The sequence below is a fragment of the Vicugna pacos genome, chromosome 1 (assembly GCF_048564905.1).
Source record: "Vicugna pacos chromosome 1, VicPac4, whole genome shotgun sequence".
NCBI lineage: Eukaryota > Metazoa > Chordata > Mammalia > Artiodactyla > Camelidae > Vicugna > Vicugna pacos.
This window is the reverse complement of record NC_132987.1, coordinates 72,350,018-72,369,490: the sequence shown is the minus strand read 5'-3', so window position 1 is coordinate 72,369,490 and position 19,473 is coordinate 72,350,018. Positions and strand designations below refer to the sequence as shown.

The window sequence follows — 19,473 nt, the reverse complement described above, 5'->3', positions numbered from 1 at the left end:
ATGTGATTTCTGAGAGAGTGTTGGCTGTATTGAAAGTCAGACCTCGATTTGGGCCCAGCTCTGCCCCAATCTTGTTGTGTTGATGTTATTAGACATATTTGGGTCTCAGTGTCCACATCTCTAAAGTGGGAGTGTGACACAAAGTCACAGCCCTATCCTCAAGCTCCTTTCCAGTCCCACAATTCTATGAATCCAATGAAATTACTCCAGCATGAAGGCTTTTATTTTCTTCCTTCCTTTTTTGCTTTCTTAAAAATAAACAGTCAAATAAGTAAATATATGTTAAAACCACACACACTAATCATCTATCCTACTAATAGGAAGAGAGAATTTTTTTTGTTGCCATTATCTATTCCCTAATGTGTATTTAAAAAGAGAGTTTCCATAAAAGTTTTTTATTTTTTCCCTGAATCAAAAATAATGTATCATTTCTTTGCCATTTAAGTTCTATTAAGAAAGAAAACAGAAAGTCATTATAGAAATCATATTAGGAACTTGAAGAAGGAAGAAAAAGTCACTAAACTCCATTTACATGTTTTCTTTTACAGAAGATGTAAGATGCAAGTGCCGCCTCAAGCTTCCTTTTCCAGGGCAATATCCTTAACCGTGTGAAACACAGGACCCTCTTCACACACCCTTCCCACCTGTCTTCTAAGGCAACAAAGCTGAGGTATAGATTACAGCCTGAGATACTTGGGGTGGGAGTAAACATTTCATCTGAGAGACAGTACTGTGGTCAACTTGTCAAATCTAAAAGTAAGTTAAGCCCCATTGCTACGCTGGCAAGAAATTTGGGTTCTCATGGCTGAACAATGATAATCATTTTTACACAAGACTTTTAAAAATGAAAGCACCCGGGGCACCAGCCAGAAAATAAGCCTGGGAATGCACGTTTTTCTGTCAATATTCAAATCAGATAAGACACTCTCAATGCACCTGTAATGGAGGGTCTGAAAAGGATGCAGGGCACCTGACACCTTGGTGAATAAAAGAAGCTCAGCTTTACTGAAAAGGTCAAAGTGTCTGGGGCCAATGCTCCATTGTTCTAAGTGCTGATGTGCCTCAGGCACCAGCAGAGGCAGAATTCGTGGGGGCAACAGGCGAGGCTTCTGTTACAGCCCCCAGCTCTGGTTTGCATGCTGATAAGCCTGTGACCCACCAGACTCATGCTCAGGGAACACCGAGTATGGGTCCCCCGGGAGGGGAGGGCTCCTCAGACAGAAAGGCAAGAGTCTGAAGTCGCCCAGTGTCTGAGCACTCCCTACTGGCTGCTGACGTTGGAGACAACTGGTGGTATCTTACAAAGGGCTGTCACAGGTTTCTGTGCGGAGGCTGATGGACATACCTCATTTTTAGGGGATAAGAGCATGGCTCTGATTAGGTTTAGATAGCTCCAGATGTTACACTAAATGAGGAGGAGGTGGGGCTACTGATAAAAGGAAATCCAAGAACTGGTAAAACCTGTATAAAACTGGTAAGGACCTACTGTGTAGCACAGGGAACTATATTCAGTTTCTTGTAATCAGCTATAATGGAAAAGAATCCTAAAATATACATGACTGAATCGCTTTGCTGTACACCTGAAACTAATACTGGAAATCAACAACACTTCAATAAAAAAAAAAAAACTGCCATACAATTTTCATGAACTCTTTCAGCAACAGTAGCTCCCCCTTATTCGAGGGGGTATGTTCCAAGACCCCAAATGGATGCCTGAAACTGCGGATAGTACCGAACTCCATACACCATGTTTTTTTTTTTTTTAACATATACATGCTTAGGAAAAAGTTTGATTTATAAATTAGGCACAGCAAGAGATGAACAACAGCTCATAATAAAATAGAACAATCATAACAATATACTATAATAAAAGCTATGTGAATGTGGTCTCTCTGTCTCTGTCTCAAAATATATTTTTGTACATTTAATGACTTTAATTTAAGCACTTATGAATTGTGGCCATAGCTATTGCAGTTTGAGGTGCAACAGCAAAACTAGCATGAATTTCTTTCTCCTTCTTCATGGTTTCGTGGATAGAAGGTTCATTCTTGCCACAGATCTTAGCAATATTAGAATACTTTTTTTTTCTTTAGGAAGTTGAGAACTTTCACCTTTTCAATTAAAGGAAACACTTTTACAACTTCTCTTTGGCATATCTGATCTGTCAGCATTACTACTTTTGTGCTTTCGGGCTATTATTAAGTAAAATAGGGTGATTCTAATTCAAGCACTGTGATACTGTGTCACAGTCGATTTGATCTGATAACCGAGATGTCTACTAAGTGACTAACTGGTGAGATACGCTGGACAAAGGGATCATTCACATCCTGGGTGCGAGATATCGTCACGTTATTTAGAATGGTGCACAATTTAAAACAAATGAATTGTTCATTTCTGGAATTTTCCATTTAATATTTTTGGACCACAGTTGACCGTAGGTAACTGAAACCACAGAAAGTGAAGCCATGGATAAGGGTTGGGGGGACTTCGTATAAATGTTTTATAAAGTATGTACAAACCAGTGTATGCACAGGTGTCTATTTGGGGTGGAGGGGGGTGTGGGAGGAAATGCATTTTGGTGCAGCTCATTTTATTCCAGCAGTAGGAATCCTTGGGACAGTCCATTGTGTTCACAATATTTATGTTTCACCAGAACAGCCAACCCATAAACTTGATGGAACTGCACCATACCGCTGCACCTAAGCCCCAGACAGGTGGGTCCTTGTTTACTGGGACAAGCCTGGGGTAGCAGTACAGGTATGTCCCCAGAGCTCTGCTCTGTTAGGGTTCTTCTGTATAAGATGAAGGTCAAAATGGCAGCCTGCTAAAAGCAGAAGCATTTCAATTGCAGGAATAATTTGCTTGTCATCAACTTGTTAATGCAACAGTCAAACACTTCTTTGACATGTACAGTATCAGCTAGCTTCAGCAGATAAAGGGTCTAGAACAGGAAGATGCTGCAGATGCTTTAGCTCAGAGGAAGGCTTGGCAGAGCCAAAACGTCAGCAGGGCCTGTTTGTTCCATACTTTCCATCGGGCTCAGTGAAAGAAATGTTAGATTACTGCAATGACAAGTTTGTGACAAGCAAGTCATTTGTGCAACTGGTGCGCTCCTGTTTTTATCTGTTTACCATTCCGACTTGTGAATGCCATTTCAAGCACTTACAGGATTTCTGGCTCCCATTAAGGGGAAATGGTTTCTCCATGTTTAGAATTTTCTGCCTCAAAGAGAATTACTAAGCAATTATTTATCCCTGTGGTCACAGTGTCACACAAAAGCACTCTTGAGTTGTTTAGTTGGACTCTGAATCATGAAATGGAGTCCTGGGGACTGGATAGCTTGGAGCATCAGAAATTTCTCATCTAGTTTATTGGAAAGACTACAAAGCAAGCCTGAAAGAGTCAATAAAACTGTGGCCAGCTTGAAATACCTTGCTCTTTTGCTCTGGGATCATATATCAAGGCCATATGCTTCAAAGCACATAAACTCACATGTAATGAGTAGATCCTGAGAAGCCAAGGCCTGACTATGTCACAGACACTGACATATGATCTAACACATGAGAGTTTTGGTGACAAGGACTGTTTCAACTGTTGAGATGGGAATTTACATGGCCTTCTCCCTGTATTCTGCGGGTAACCAGGGGGCCAATCCAAATCCAGAAAACATTTTAGGTGCGGGGTAAAAGGTAATATCATGATGTGAAATTAACATTGGGGTCATCCTCTCTAGGCTGACTTCTGCATAGTAAATGGAGACCCTGGAGGATTTCAGATCAAGAATTCAAGATGGTCTTATTGGATTCTTCATCTGGGATTGCTGAGTGACTTTTAGTGAGTCATTTTAACCTTCTGGGAGGAGAGTATAAAACAAAAATACCTCTTCCTTGTTCACCTGACATGAATGGTCTCAGGCTCAGTGTTATAAAACATAAAGAATGCCTTCAGAACTCAAGAACAAGGGGAGTTATTTCCTAAAAGTCACATATTCTTCTTTATAATTTAAGGTTTTTGTACATTGTTGGTACTGAAATGATAAATGATTGTGGGTATACCTCTTAAAGAACATGGAAGCATGAAGTTTCGAAGCTTGGAGACAGGCACTCACAGCTCCTGGGGAAGCAAGTCAAAGCCGGGACAGAGGTTGGAATGTTAAGGACCAAACAGAAAGTGATGATGTAAAACGAGGCAGGGCTTAGTATGGGTGACTAGAGAATGTTGCAGAATGAATAACTGTCCTTGCTGAATAAAAACTTCATTGTTAATAAGCATTTGCCAGATACTACATGTGTTACACAATTTACACGTGTAATAGCGTCTTGACAACAGCTCCATGGTGTGTGTATTATCAAACTTTCTTTCAACACGTGGAAACTAAAACTTAGAGAAACTTAAATATTTTACTATAAATCTGTAAGTAGCAGAGGTTTGAAACTATTTCCCCTTAATCCAAAGCCCTGATCCTTTTAACCACTGAAGAACTAGAGTCATTTCCACCACCTTCAGAAGCCTTTTCTCTCCAGTTCACTGGAAAACATTTTCACCTGAAAACGGAGCTACTGGAGAGCTTACTATAAAAAGCCCAGTGAGAACATCCTGGCGCAGCCGTGCTGCCGGCCTTCTTAAGCCTCTGGGAGAGCTGAGCTTCATCAAGATGTCGTCCCTCTTGCCTCAGCTCGACCTAGTCCTGCTTTATTACACGGGGAAGAGGAGAAAGGGATTCCAACCTCGTCACAGATCTTTGTGCTGTGAATGCAGGGTGTTTGGCTGCATCTCCTGCGTCCATGCCAACCTCTTTCCCTCCCTTCACGTGCATAGCCTTCAGTTCACCCTACCCTCTGCTCCGATGTTACCTCCAGGGAGCCTTCTTTTGTCACTTGTCTGCTATTGTTTTTAGGTGGGGGAAGGGGCGGACATCTTTCTTCCCATGACAAGTTTTACTGAAACAGTCTAAACTTCAAACTTCACACAGAATGTCGTCTTTGTTCAGTCTTCTGCTTTGTCTCTCTTTAATGATAGCTGTGCCACAGGTCCCGTTCTTCCTGTGTAACTCAGAGCTATGCAAATCAAACTGGTGAGCAAGGCTTCGCAGCTGCTCCATCTTAAAGTGAGTATGTGTCCAGGAGGTGGAAGCCTCTGAGTGAAGCATGTCTTCTGAATGTTACGTGGCTGCTCCCCTTGTACAAGTGGCAAAGAACAAGCTCAGTGAGATCTGCGTTGACATTCCTTGGTCTCTTTTCAGTGTGTGTGTTCAGAATGGATCATAAGAGGTTTTTAGCTTAGGAAAACTTTTTGTTTCACAATATTTCCACTTTTTTTTCCAACTTCTAGGGGTTTCCCCAAGCATAGGATTCTTACTTAAAAACTACGCAAGAAGACATCATGCATAATGTAGAATCATCAAATCACAGAGCAACGTGTAAAGGACCCTGAATACCCTAGGACTTGTTTGCCCGCGGTGGCCATCCAGCCCCTGCTGCACCCCGCCAGGGGGCTGGGGCCCACAACCTCACATACAACCCAAGCCTGCTTTAGGACACTGCTATTTGTACAAAATGTTCTTCCTTATATTCAGCCTTAACTTGTCTTTCTAAAATTCCCCATCATGACTTCTAATTCTTTCTCACTGCACCTTTCAGTCCTGAGAGCTTCAGGGAATTAGTGGTTTAATGGCTCATTTGACAACAACACTTGGGTATCTCATATAACAAGGGGTTTAGATCATCCTGCCTGTCCCTCTCCCCTCACCACATATAAGTTAAATTCCCATTCTACCCCTCTGACAACGCCGGGAGACACGAAAGTCAGTCAGTCTACTCAGATTCTTCATTTCCATTTAGATGTAGCTAACACATGTGGCAAAGTGTTCTTAATCTCTTTGATTTTCTGTCCTGTTCCGTGGAAGATCTTGCTAGACAACCTCAGGCAGATTTGCCAGCTATAGCTATCCACAGGGTGACCATATGATTTATCGTTCAAACAGCGACACTTTTTGAGGGTGAAAGTACCCGATGAAAAATTATACCAAGACCATAGGCATAAACCAGAAATGTCCCAGGTAAATCTATACAGTACCTTGCACCAACCTTCACCCCAACACCCATCTCTTTGTACTGCAGTTACCTGTTTCCACGTCTACTTCTCCCACCAGTCTGTGAGCTCTCTTCAGCAATGGGCACATTTATCTGTGTACCTCTATTTCCCAGAAGAGTATTTGGCAAGTAGGAAGAGCTTGGTATATATATTTTTTTTAATTTTTAACTAAAGATAACCTTCTTTCCACTTGTGTTCTGTGGATCTCTCCCCTTATTTTATATCAAATGCCACCAACACATTTTGGCTTCATATTTTTGGAGATGAATCAAAAATACTTAGTGCCATAGGAAGGGAATGACTTAAGCTTAATAGAAATGGGCTTGCCTCTGAGTATTGAGAACAATAAGCAGAGTGAAATGCGCTACCTTTCCAAAAAAAAGTCTACTTCACCTTTTTACAGAACACTGAACAATGTTCTAATCTCTTTGTCCACAAGTAAATTTTTTCAGCAGCTGTATCCACAATTCCAAGCTTGTAGTACATCAATTATTCTCAGCGATGATGGTAACACAATGTGATGGTTACATATGTGATTATATGGAATGAAGGGTAACATCGTGAGATTCCTGAGAATTCTCCACTAAGACACTGGTGGCACCTTCACCTCGGCCAAGCACATTTAGTAGTCCTAGTGGATTTTAGCGGTTTTTGCTTCTGAATAACAGTGGTTTTTAAAAAGAGAGAGAAGAAGAAAGTCCTGAAAAATGTGAATCACCTAGAGAAGCCATTTCTTCCCTCTCCCTGACACATTTAGACCATTCCATAAAGATGTGAGTCTGTCCTGCTGAGGTTAAAGAGCTGCACAGAAGACAAACCCAGAACTTCCTTTCAGTGTTGAGAAGCCTCACTATCAAGAGCCTACCTTTTCATCGAACTTAAAGATTTTCTTTGCAGAATAAAAGCCTATTTCATCACTATGGGGTCTCAGTGAAGAAAAGAGAAAGTCTCATTTCTTCCTTTCCATTACTTGCTTAAAAACTAGTATTAGCTCACTATCTCAACCTTCCTTTATTAAGGCAAAAAACAATCTCAATGGTTTGGCTTTTCCTTAAAGACCTTTTTTTTAAAATTTAAAATTTATATTTTACTGGGAGGGGTTTTATAATTCTTTCCCTCCAAGACACTCACATCCAGTTTTAGCTGAATATTAAACAAGCATGATGAAGTGTCTGATCTACGCTCAGAGGAAATAGTAGAAATGCCCATATTCTTCGTGCTTTTTATGCCGTAATATGTACTATTACAGCTATTTTTAAACTTCAGTTTTACATTTCTCTCTCTTGGTTAACTTTCTATGCTCTATTTCTAGATGCTATTTTGCCCACAAAGCTAGTCATTCTTTATTTTCAGTCCATCAACGACGTTTACCAAACGGTTAAAGATAATGGAGAATATAAGACTTTCAGGAAGACTCAAAAGAAACAAAGTTCTATGCCTTCCCTTGCATATAACACATTTGTGGAAAAAGAAGATAATCCCACATAAAAGCAGCAATGTGGCTATGCGTATTCAGATACGTGATGTTGTTTAGGACCTATTAACACACGCAAGCTCACACGGCTGTATGAACTCATACACCTGATGAGGGAGCAATGGGATGAGCTGCTCTTGTGATCTTTATTTTCCCTCCTGAAGAATACTAACATTAACTTTTATTTAACGTTGTTCTGTTTATTTTCTGTTTCAGGGAGTGTCCATTTCAAATGACTGTCCTTTTTCTGAAGTGGTTGGTTATACCTATGTCTCAAATTGCTGCTATTCTGGACACTGTGCATAAAATCACTGTACATTGAAAGTGTGCATTCCCTGTCCTCAACATCTAAAACAGTGATTTACAATTGTTTAAAATCTCTGGTGCCCTGTTGCTCGTGTGATTTTGTATCACTCTGCCCTGACTACTCTTTCTTAAAATATAATTTTACATTAAAATTGGTTTTGTTTTTTGAGATTTTGAAATACTGCTACCAATAATTTAGAACACACTGAGTTTAATATTGGACATGTGTCTAGATAATCAAGGTAAGCAAAACCCAGAATCCAGAATGGCAGAGCATTTCTCCATATTGAGTTTGAAACCCAAATAATTTCCTGAGAATTCTAAAGTGCTTGGCACCACAAAACAGGTTACAAACCTTGTTTTTTTGTCATTTGAGACAAAAATCAAAAGTTCTGCTATTTATGTGGCGTTAGATCATAACTTGAGCTTTGCCTTAGTTTACTAGAGCTCTTACTGGACCAAGAAAGAAGACAAGGTATCACACAGTACGGCACTGTGCTGGTTAATACCTAGAGTCCCAGTGCTGTCAAAGGATTGCCACATCAGTTTCACCAGGGCTTTCTTGGGATGTTTTATTGCACACAGGTTACATTTCCATGTTTATAACTTGCAGATAGTGGTATTAAAATGGTTGTATATGGTAGTTTCCCAAACAGTGAGTTTTATTTCATTTTGGCAGAGAGGAGACAATGAAGGTAAATATAAAAGTATTATCACTCACAAACAGAAAGCTGATCTGGAGCATAACTACGCCCTTCTTGGGTGATCAGCCACAGAGCACCATTTACGTAAGAGTTTGAATTTCTGTATAGACCTTAGTTTTAAATTGCATTGAATATAAACATAACAATGTTAATAAGCAGCTCATTTATTAAATTTATAGAGAAACTTTCTCCAAAACATATTACTGAGTCCAGTCTACTACTTTGTGCAGTCTATTCTCTATTTTGACCCATCTATTGTTTTTACAGAATTTTATTCTATAAAAATCAATATTATGTACTTTCTAAACAGCATAATCTATTCTTATATCCAGTCTATTCCACTCCCAACATACAATTCCAAGAGATTCACACACATTACTCAACATTCATTACTTTTGGGCACACGGATGGTCTCTGGTTCCAGGGCTGCTAGTTAAACAGGTAGCTTCCAAGCCTGCTACATGAGTAGAAACCGAAAACTATATGTTTGATAGTTATTGGGTAAAAGAGGGCTTTCATTATGGAGAAATGTATAGTTATTTCAAAAGCAGTGGCTTTCAAAGGCAATGGCCCCCCATTCTGGTGTATGTACATCAGAAATTTGGTATCACCTCCCTGCCCTCGACCCTTTTTAAAAGTAGATCTCGAGGTGAGTACTAAAAAGCACTCTGTTGGTAGTAATAACAGCTCTTACTTGGGGTCCTTTTGAGTTAAAAGTTGGCAAGAGGGCTTTTTAGGAAAGTGGAAGTAGTAATCATTATCAAAAATTCTATTATTCATAAACTAAAAATGAGACTGACACTTTATCAGCCAAAAAACAGAGGGGGACAGATTTCTGAATAAAGGCACCCTTGGGACTAGGACCTAACACAGAATTGGAACTGACAGGCCCTTTACCTCTGGTGACTTTTGAAGTGGGGGCTGTGGGCCTCTGGTGGTGTCGAGCATTAAGGTATCACAGAGGCATCAACAAGGCTCACCTCCAGAATAACAGTAGATCTTACGTCATGTTAAGATAGACCTTTTAAACAAGCCTGCCAAGCATTCTGTTAATTATTAGCCATACAGTCAGGCAGCTATTTCTTTTTTGGCAGGGGGAGCCGAGGCTGTTAAGAGTCAATACATGTGCCTTCTCTGCTGAGGGGATCAGACGCACTCCCTCAGCGCTTTTGTCCCGCTGTTCTCATTTCTCTCATTTCACTCTGTGATTAGTAAACAAAATATACACCAGGGAAGAAAGAGCTGAAGAAGTTGCTAGGATTTCTAAGGAAGAAGAACCCAAATCTTGCCTGCTTTAGGCAAGAGAATGTTTTAGTATTAATGAAAAGAGATGGTTAAATTGCAGCCCATCAAATTTCAAATACAGTTCCAAAGTGTGTCTAAAATGATCCAAAAGAAAACAAAATTCCTCCTGTCCTTAGCTGTAAATTCTGCAGGCTGATCCTGTGTTCTCATCTCATTCCTGTTTCTTGCTCTGCCTCAGAAAGGGTTAGTGTCTAACGTTAAACAAACAGTGTACAACAAAGAACAGAAATAATGTATACTCGTAAAATTCTGAATCCAGAATCAGAAGAGAGTAAGTTCTTAGCCCAACAGATGAGTCTCACTGACAGTAACAGAGATATGTTGCTAATTCATCCGTAGAAGGTGCTGAACATGTTCTCTAATATATCTTGAGATGAGGTTTTGGTGGTGTAAAAGTCTTGTGGTTAATGCGGCATATTGTTGTTGTTGATTTTCCTCCTCTCTGGGACCAGAAAAACAGATCTAAGTCTAGACAGAGGCAGGGGAGCACGTTTATTTCCTCATTAGAAGCTGTACGTGTTACTATATTCTATTGTAAATGAATTAGGAAGAAAAATACCAAATCCCTTGATGCAGGCCATGTTACATACAGACCCATGTATCCCTATGCTTTCCTTTCTCCTATTCTCTCAATCCTTGTGCCCATTTTTCCTTTTTTGAATTTGAGGCTTGCCTTTATATTACCAGATTATTTCTGGTGGCTGGAGCCCTTGTGACATTGTTTTGTGCAATCGTGCTGTCTGGTTCATACAAATTCCCAAGGGGCCTTTCTCGTACCAAAGATAATGACTGACTGGGTTAAAATGTCTTCTGTATTATGACATAAAATCAGGAGTTAGCATTTATTGCTGGTCAAAATGAACTTATAGCCCTACAAATAACTCATGATTATAAGGCAAATAAGTATGTATATTTCCCTTCCTGAAGCACAACTAAAGTATAACTAAAGGGATGACTCTATATATTTCTACCACAAAATGGCAACAATAATTTGCGTCCAAATATAACCTAAGCAAAAAGAAACACCTAGAATATAATAAAAAATGTATTGCCTATGTATACAGCTATATGCAGATCTTTCTTGACTTGTGGAGTTACATCTTGATAAGCCCAGCATAAGCTGGAAATATCTTAAGTAAAAAAATGAATTTGATACACCTAACCTACTGAAAATCATTACAGCTTGGCCTAGTGTACCTGAAACACACTCAGAACACTTACATTAGCCGACAGGTAGGCAAAACCATCTAATGCAAAGCCTATTTTATAAAAAAGTGTTGAATATTTCACAGAGTTTATTTAATACTGTATTGAAAGTGAAAACCAGAATGGTTGTGTAGGTACAGAATGGCTGTAAGAGTATCAGTGTTTACTCTCATGACTGCGTGGGTGCTTGGGAGCTGCAGCTCGCTACTGCTGCCCACCATTAGGAAAGAGTGTTGTACTGTATGCCGTTAGCTCAGGAAAAGATCAAAATTCAAAACCTGAAGTACAATTTCTACTGAATATATATTGCTTTTGCACCATCGTAAAGTCAAAAAATTGTTAAGTGGAACCATTGTAAGTGAACTGTCTGTCTATAAAACCCACCAAATCAAGATGGTGCAATGATGCTGTTTACTTCAGTTTCATTACTATATTTTTTTGAGATTCCTATTTTTGTATATAGAAGGGATGATGACATCATATAAATGAAGCAGACAAACAGAAAAGTGCAGAGGGCCAATGCTAGATGCCCATATACTGTCCACCAAGTATTGCCAGTGTGAGAAGATTTGACATGCTAATGTCATTTGGACTCGTTACTGAGACTAAGAGCACGATGGCTGGCAGGCACCACATTTAAGTGCGGTTACCAAGGCCCCCAAATATTGACAGAGTGCCAGATTCTAAGAAACTATTGATGTACACAGCCGGCCACAGCTCCAGACACCTCTCAGACAGAGTCTTTAAATGTCACAGATAAATGAATTTTCATGAAACTGGGAGACAGAAAGGAAGAGCAAGAAGAAAGAACACAGAATGAGAAGCAGAATAAGAAAAAAAGAAAGAAGAAAATCACTTTCATAGCACTGCCATGAAAGTATGTGGCATCTCATCACTGAAGTGCCTTACAAAGGATGTGAGATCAAGCCTTCTTAACGCATTCTGTGTTACCAAACACTAGATCACCTTTAATAATTTCATTGTGTATTTAAAAAGGGAGATACATGTTAAACAATAGTTTCAACAATTTCTGAATAAAGTATGGTTCAAAATAAGTACTGCAAAACTCAATCTTAAAAAAAAATTCGAAATAAAATAAAGTAAGGGAACCACAGATACAAATAAACATGAAAACGTCTCCTACCCAGTTCACTATGTATTCAAGAGGTTAAAAGTCACAGTGCCATGAAATCGTTATTTGCCAAGATATAGATGTGTCCCCTGACAGTTTCCTTCCCAGAGTCCCACTGAAAGCAGTGACACCTAGTGGGTTTATAACAAGATATTGAGGAATACCTTCCTCCTTCACCTCTTTCTCCCTGCCTTTCCACAGAAAACACCTGCCAGGGAAATATATGAGGTAAGTCAGTTACCTGACACATGACAACAGGAATGAGCCATGGTTATAACTAGAACACCCAAGTGTTCCTTAGAAATCATGTGTAACTCAATATACTTTAAATGTAAATGAAGCCTTTTCACTTTGAAAGTCTTCCATCTGCTGAGGGCACCTTCTCTTGACCTTGATGCACTGTGTCATTAAAAACAACCACATTTTCAAGGTTAGAATAGTTAGAATATGGCTTGCTTGTGCATTTACTTTTCTGTATTAGACTTGTGCAATCTCTACATTTTACACAGAGCAATCAAGCCAATGTCCACAAACATAATTCTTCCTCCTACTCAAAAAGCACATGGGTATTTTTTTTTTTAACATTCAGCAATAGGGTCATTTGCCTTCGTACTAGCATCACAGTAAGTCTTGATACAAATTATTTTTCCACATCTGGCTCTCTCTGTCTTGGGTACCTGGGACATTAGCAGGTCCATGGAGAATAAAGTTCCAAAGCTCAAATATTCAAAGGGATTTTATTTTTGCATCAACTTTTCAATTATTTTTTAGTGCTTTTCTTTTTTTTATGGTAAGAGATAAAATGAAAGAATTTAGAGTTCTTTCCAGGGGAAAAATAATTAGTTTCTCTGTTTTTAAAGGCTTTTATTTTGAAGACAAAATCAGTTCTAACTCAAATGGAAATCGCAGTAAAATCTCAGATACTGTAATCAGTGACTGCGTTAAAACTCCCAAGAAGTATGCCAACTTTCATGGGAGGCCGCATTCAGCCAGCATCACAAAGAGACACGATCCACCTGGCCATCCTGACATTTTATACTGTAAAGTTATAGATCAAGACAACCACCTCTAATATGTTCATGCAAATACATATACATACATATAAGCATTTACACTGATTTTTTTTTCTCCTGTGAGTATAAAAGAAGAGAGGTTTTGGTTTACTCTAGGCTAAAGTTTAGCAAATACATTTTAAAAAGTATTAGATTTTTCTGATTATAAAAGTAATAGTGTTCACCAAATACTCAGCAACTGGTTAAACACCTATGCTACACCCCTACAAGGAATACTGTGGAGTTGTTAAAAAGAATAAGGCAGATTTACATGCTGTATGACAAGATATAAGACATATATGATCTAATTCCTTTTGTATGAATAAAACGAGGACACATACAGATATATGCCAGCATATATATAAATGTTTTTTTGGCGAGGGAGGATATGCAAAGCATTTTGAATTAGAGGGATGAGAAGAATTTTACTTTTAACTAAATACTTTTCAATTACATGTTTAAAAATCAATGCCAAGGTGCTGGGAAAACTGGACAGCTACATGTAAATGAATGAAATCAGAACATTCTCTAACACCATATACAAAAGTAATCTTGAAATGGATTAAAGACCTAAATGTAAGGCCAGATACTATAAAACCCCTAGAAGAAAACATAGGAGAAACACTCTGACATAAATTGTAGCAACTTTTTTTAGATCTGCCTGCTAAAGCAAAGGAAATAAAAGCAAAAACAAACAAATGGGACTCAATTAAACTTAAAAGCTTTTGTACAGCAAAGGAAACCATTGACAAAATGAAAAGACAACCCACTGAATGGGAGAAAAATATTTGCAAATGATATGACCAACAAGGGGTGAATATTCAACATATATAAACAGCTCATACAACTCAACATTAAAAAAAAAAACAATCTGATTAAAAAAATGGGCAGAAGAAATTTTTCCAAAGAGATACTGCAGATGACCAACAGGCATACGAAAAGATGCTAAACATTGCTAATCAGTAGAGAAATGCAAATCAAAACCAGAATGAGATATCACCTCAAAATCACCTGTTAGAATGGCTATCATCAAAAAGGACACAAGTAACAAATGCTGGGGAGGATGTAGAGAAAAGAGAACCCTTATATCCACTGCTGATGGAAATGTAGATTGGTGCAGCCATGCCCACAATTCCACTGTGGAAAACAGTATGGAATTTTCTCAAAAAACTAAAAATAGAACTACTCAGCATAAATATGACCCAGCAATTCCACTCCTGGGTATATACCTGATAAAAACAAAAACACTAATTCAGAAGGATACATACGCCCCAATGTTCATAGCAGCATTATTTATAATTGCCAAGATATGAAAGCAACCTAAGTGTCCACCAACAGATGAATGGATAAAGAAGATGTGGTATATACATACAATGGAATACTACTCAGCCATCAAAGAATGGAATTTTGCCATTTGCAGCAACACAGATGGACTTAGAGGGCACTATGCTAAGTGAAATAAATCAAAAAGAGGAAGACACATACTGTATGTTATCACTTATATGTGGAATCTAAAAAATACAACAAACTAGTGAACATAACAAAAAAGAAACAGACTCGCAGATATAGAGAACAAACTAGCAGTTGCCAGTGGGGAGAGGGGAGGAGGGAGGGGCAATATAAGGGCAGGGGATCATGAGGTACAAACTGTTAGGTATAAAATAAGCTACAAGGATATATTTTGCAACACGGGGAATATAGCCAATATTTTATAACTACAAATACAGTATAACCTTTAAAAGTTGAGAATCATTATATTGTACACCTGTAACATATAATATTGCATATCAACTATACTTCAATAAAAATTTAATACCAGTAAGGATATCTGGGAGGCAAGGTTATGAGGAATTGTTTTCTTCATTCTTCTCTGTATTAGAAAACAATAAATGATATTTTAAAAGACAACATCACCGAAATAAATTATATGAAAGTAATTTATGTTAGTTATAAGAAATTTGAAAGCACTAAAAAAGCATAAATAAAGTTTAAAACAAAAACCTTGTAATTCTCTGATCCAACAATATCCACTGTTGAATTTTTGGCGGGTTATGTCCAGTTTGAAAAGTATCTTCTCCACTCTGCTTGAGGGGTAAGAAGGATCCTTTTCATTCTTTAAGGTGGTGGGACCCAAAACAGCTCCACATCCCTCTGGACACCTCCTACTATTACATCGTTTTTTATTTCTAGGACATTCTTGGATCAGCATAAGCTGTATGTGACACTTCAAAATTTCGCAGATCTTCCTTCATCTGGAATTGCTTCCTGAAAAGCATGATCCCTATTCCACCTCATGATCTCCAAGGAGTTGGAGCAGAGGGGACCTCATGATGTCCCACAACTGTTACAATATTTGCAGTGAAATAGTTTATGGAGGACTCAAATTCTCTGTTCTGAACACACAGAGATGATTCTCCACAAGGTACTCAGCCTTAGAACATCTTCAAAAGGTTAAGGGAATTGAATAAAGAACACAAAGAGGTGATATACTTGGAGCTATTTTTTTAGGCAATCAACCTAATGATTACTATACCTTTTAACACTTTATCTGTTGAGGATCATTTTTGGAAGAAAGATATTAACCCTTTCTTCCATGCAGACATCTGAGTGTCACTGTTCATTTTTAAGTACCATATCTTCCTTTCAATAAATTTAAGAATTTCCCCACCTGTATTGCTGCTGTTGCTGAAAATAAGATAATAATGATAATCATATTTTTATTATGGCTAACTTGCATTGTTTGCTTTTTTAGGGTTGTACAGTTTACTCACACTATTTTCATTTAATTCTCAAAATACTTCTGTAATCATTGTTATTATTATTATCACTATTTTATAGATGAGAAAACTTAGACTCAGAAATGTTAAAAAAAAACTTGCCAAATGTCACAAATCTAGTAAGAAGCAGATGAAGACTGAAATTTACATCAGACGGATTTCAAACGTTCCTTAAGATCATTTTCCCTATTAGGTTTACATGACATTACTCAGAGGTGCAAACCATGTCCAGAGCTTTCTTATTTATTATCTTTCTGTTACTCTGTGTGTGTGTGTGTGAGAGAGAGAGAGAGAGAGAGGGAGAGAGAGATTGATAGAGGAAGAGAGAGAAGAAGAAATTCAAATAAAATGTTATAAAACTTCTCTAGGACTCCACTTTCCTCACCTCTAAGATTGATAGCACCTACCTCAGGTCTGTTGTGAGGACCAAATGAGATAATGTACGTGAAAGCACTTAGTACACCTAAAATAAAACATTACCATTATTGCTACACAAGTTTCCCTTTGCATAATGGATGTGTTCCAGAGAAAGTGATTATGAAAATGTATAGGCTCAACTTCTATTATCAAATCACAGAGCAATTGCATTATAAAGTCACAGAACAAAGATTCCTAACAGACTGAAATGAAGACTTGACGTAAGGCAGGGGTTCAGGTAGAGGCTGAGTCTATGAATATTATGCTGGGAGCAGTCCACGTATTGGCAGCACTTTCTGGATACTCATATCTCCTCTCCTCGGTCTCCTTGATCTGGTAATTCCTGAGTCTACCCTGTAAAGTTCCAGAGATGATTTCCTTCTTTGTTTGGTTGCAAGGTTCAACGGAATTTGTATGCGACAACAATCCTTCACCAGACGGCCCTATCCCACACATGGTATAGGATAGTTAGAAAATTCCTTTAATTTGAAGTGCATTAGTTCCCTACTCACTCTGTCACTCTGCATGTTTGGTTATAAGTTTCGGTCACATGTGGTAGTAACACTTGCATTAGCTTCCTCATATTTATCGTATGGAAAGCCTTCTGGGTCAGGAACCATGTCTTCTACTTTCTTGGAAACCCTACACTTCCTAGTGAGTCCCATAAATAAAATGAAACTTTAAATAGTACTGACTTCACTTTCAACTCATAACTAAACCTGACTCTGGGCTTGAAGTGCTATTTTCTCCCTTTAGACTCATCAGGTGTGAGTGTGTCATGTTACTGACTGAGGCCGTGCTGTACGCCCCCACAATTCACTTTCAACAACCAGTTGCATCCTAGTGTTTGCTTTTCATGAGGTACCAGGACTTAGTCTTAAACTAATGCCTCAATTTTTTCTCTTAGCACATCCTTTACTTGTAGAAAATATTCAGAAAGAACGGAATTTAAAAAATAAACCATGTGCTGTCCAGACCTTGGGAAAAGCAGTGATGTTTGAAAACATCAGATTCAACTAGTCAGAGACACAAAAGCCTTATTAAATGTATTAGCTTCCTTATTTTTAGAGCTTAGGTAAGAAACAAGATCCAACCTTAGCATACCAATGGGTATCAAGTGAGAGAGGTCAGTACAGTCCACACACCTTTATGAGGTAGCGTGGACACGCCAGGTGGAAGGATTGTTGTAGATTATCTTACAAATGACAGTAGCCTGGGAAGCCACCAGACAGCCTCCTTGCTTCTAGACCAATTCAAACAAGGCACATTTATATTTCATTTAGTATGTTGTCATAAGTCAGCAATAGGATCTACTCAAGACTACTCTTAATTTACTGCTTGTTCATATTCCCATATCTGCCTGTAGCCTCTATTGTACCATTCATCCATTTATTCATTATATAATAAATACCAGTATTTTAGGAGGTTGGGTAGAAAGATAGATGGTAGATGACTGATAAGTAGATAGATCAATCAATAGATAGATAAACAATAGACAGATAGCTAGATAAAATACAGGAGTAATAACTTCAAGAAATGGCTAAGGGTGGAGATTCCAGATAGAGAAGCCTTTAAACTTGAAGGATAGATGGAATTTCAAAGTATAGAAAGGAAAAAGGAATCATTTCAAGAGGCACAAGCGCCACGAAATAAAAGGTCATCATGCACTGGGAAAAGTAAATCATTTGATGTGTGAAAGGGAGTAGCAAGAAATAAAATTGTTAATTCTTTGGCAAATTAGGGTTAGATCACAGGGGAACTTGAGTGCCAATCAAAGATCATCACTCTGTCAATAATTTAGGTCTGAAGAAAGTTCAGTAAACAACTCAGAAGCATTTCAATTTCAGTAGAGAGTATTGTAGTACATTACAGATTCTGAGGCTTTAGGTTCCATAGGGGAGATGCTATATTACTGGTAGAGAAAATGTCCTCATATGTAAAGAGTCTTACTCCAGCTAAGATTATAGCACATCATCTGTTAAGATTAATCATATCACATGACTTAAACAAGAATCTCACCAGCTCCTAATCACACTGGCACTGGTCCTTCATTCTCAATAACAAATTCTATAGTTACCTAAAGGCTGATGGTGAAACTGGCTTAGATGAGAGGGGTGAGTATTCTGAGCATATGTGAGATGTCTGTAGAAGTTTGACATAAGCTGTCATTTGACTTTGAACATAGCCAATACGTTCACAAATGATTGGTTACTTATATATGTTTAGTTCTGATTCTTCCTATGATACAGAAAGTCATTTCAGTGTATCTGGAACTCTGAGATATCCTTATACATCCTTTAAAGTTCTCTGCTAAATGTGTAGGATTCTTTGATTCTAGTCATCAAAGAAACACCCCTTTCCCAGTACTTCCTCTCCCCCTCCCTCTTTCTTGCTCTTTGTTGCACTTACAGGTTTCTGATAGGCTTTATATTTTATGTATCTACTTATTTTCTCCCTTCTCCTCCAAATATTAGCTTTTTGAAGATAAGGATTTTTTCGTATGTGTCTGTTTTGTTCATTGTTGTACCCCAGCACCTAAAACAGATACTTGTTGAAAGACTACTTCTGAAAATAAATGCAAAACATAGAAGAGGGTGAGCAAATATTAACTGGACTGTAGGAAAATGAAGCTTTCTACATAAAGCTTTCCTGCAAAAATTCATATGCCACATAATTTGAAAATACCATCAATTAATGACTTCATGAATTAATTTTCTATAAAACCCAAAGCATTAAAAATGTATTTATTTGTTTTTAATTGTTTTTGAAATAACAACCTCATTCTTTCCATTGGGTACAGATAGAAATCATGGCAAGGAGAGATGCTCTGTGTACAGCAGATGAATTCAGGACTTCTGACTTCAACGACTAGGTTTTATGCACCATTTTATAACAGTTTGTGTTTCACAATTAATAAGATTTTAGTGCTGAATTGCATTGGGTACCAGAATTTAAACCAATAAATCATGCCATTAGCTTATGGCCTCTCTGATAGCATGAGGCCTTC

At 38.1% G+C, this 19,473-nt stretch overlaps 1 protein-coding gene across 24 annotated transcripts in view; it reads right to left on the bottom strand.

Moving 5' to 3' along the window:
* Positions 1-19,473, bottom strand: part of ZBTB20 (zinc finger and BTB domain containing 20) — a 730,245-nt gene that overhangs the window by 221,104 nt on the left and 489,668 nt on the right. The window lies entirely within an intron of this gene.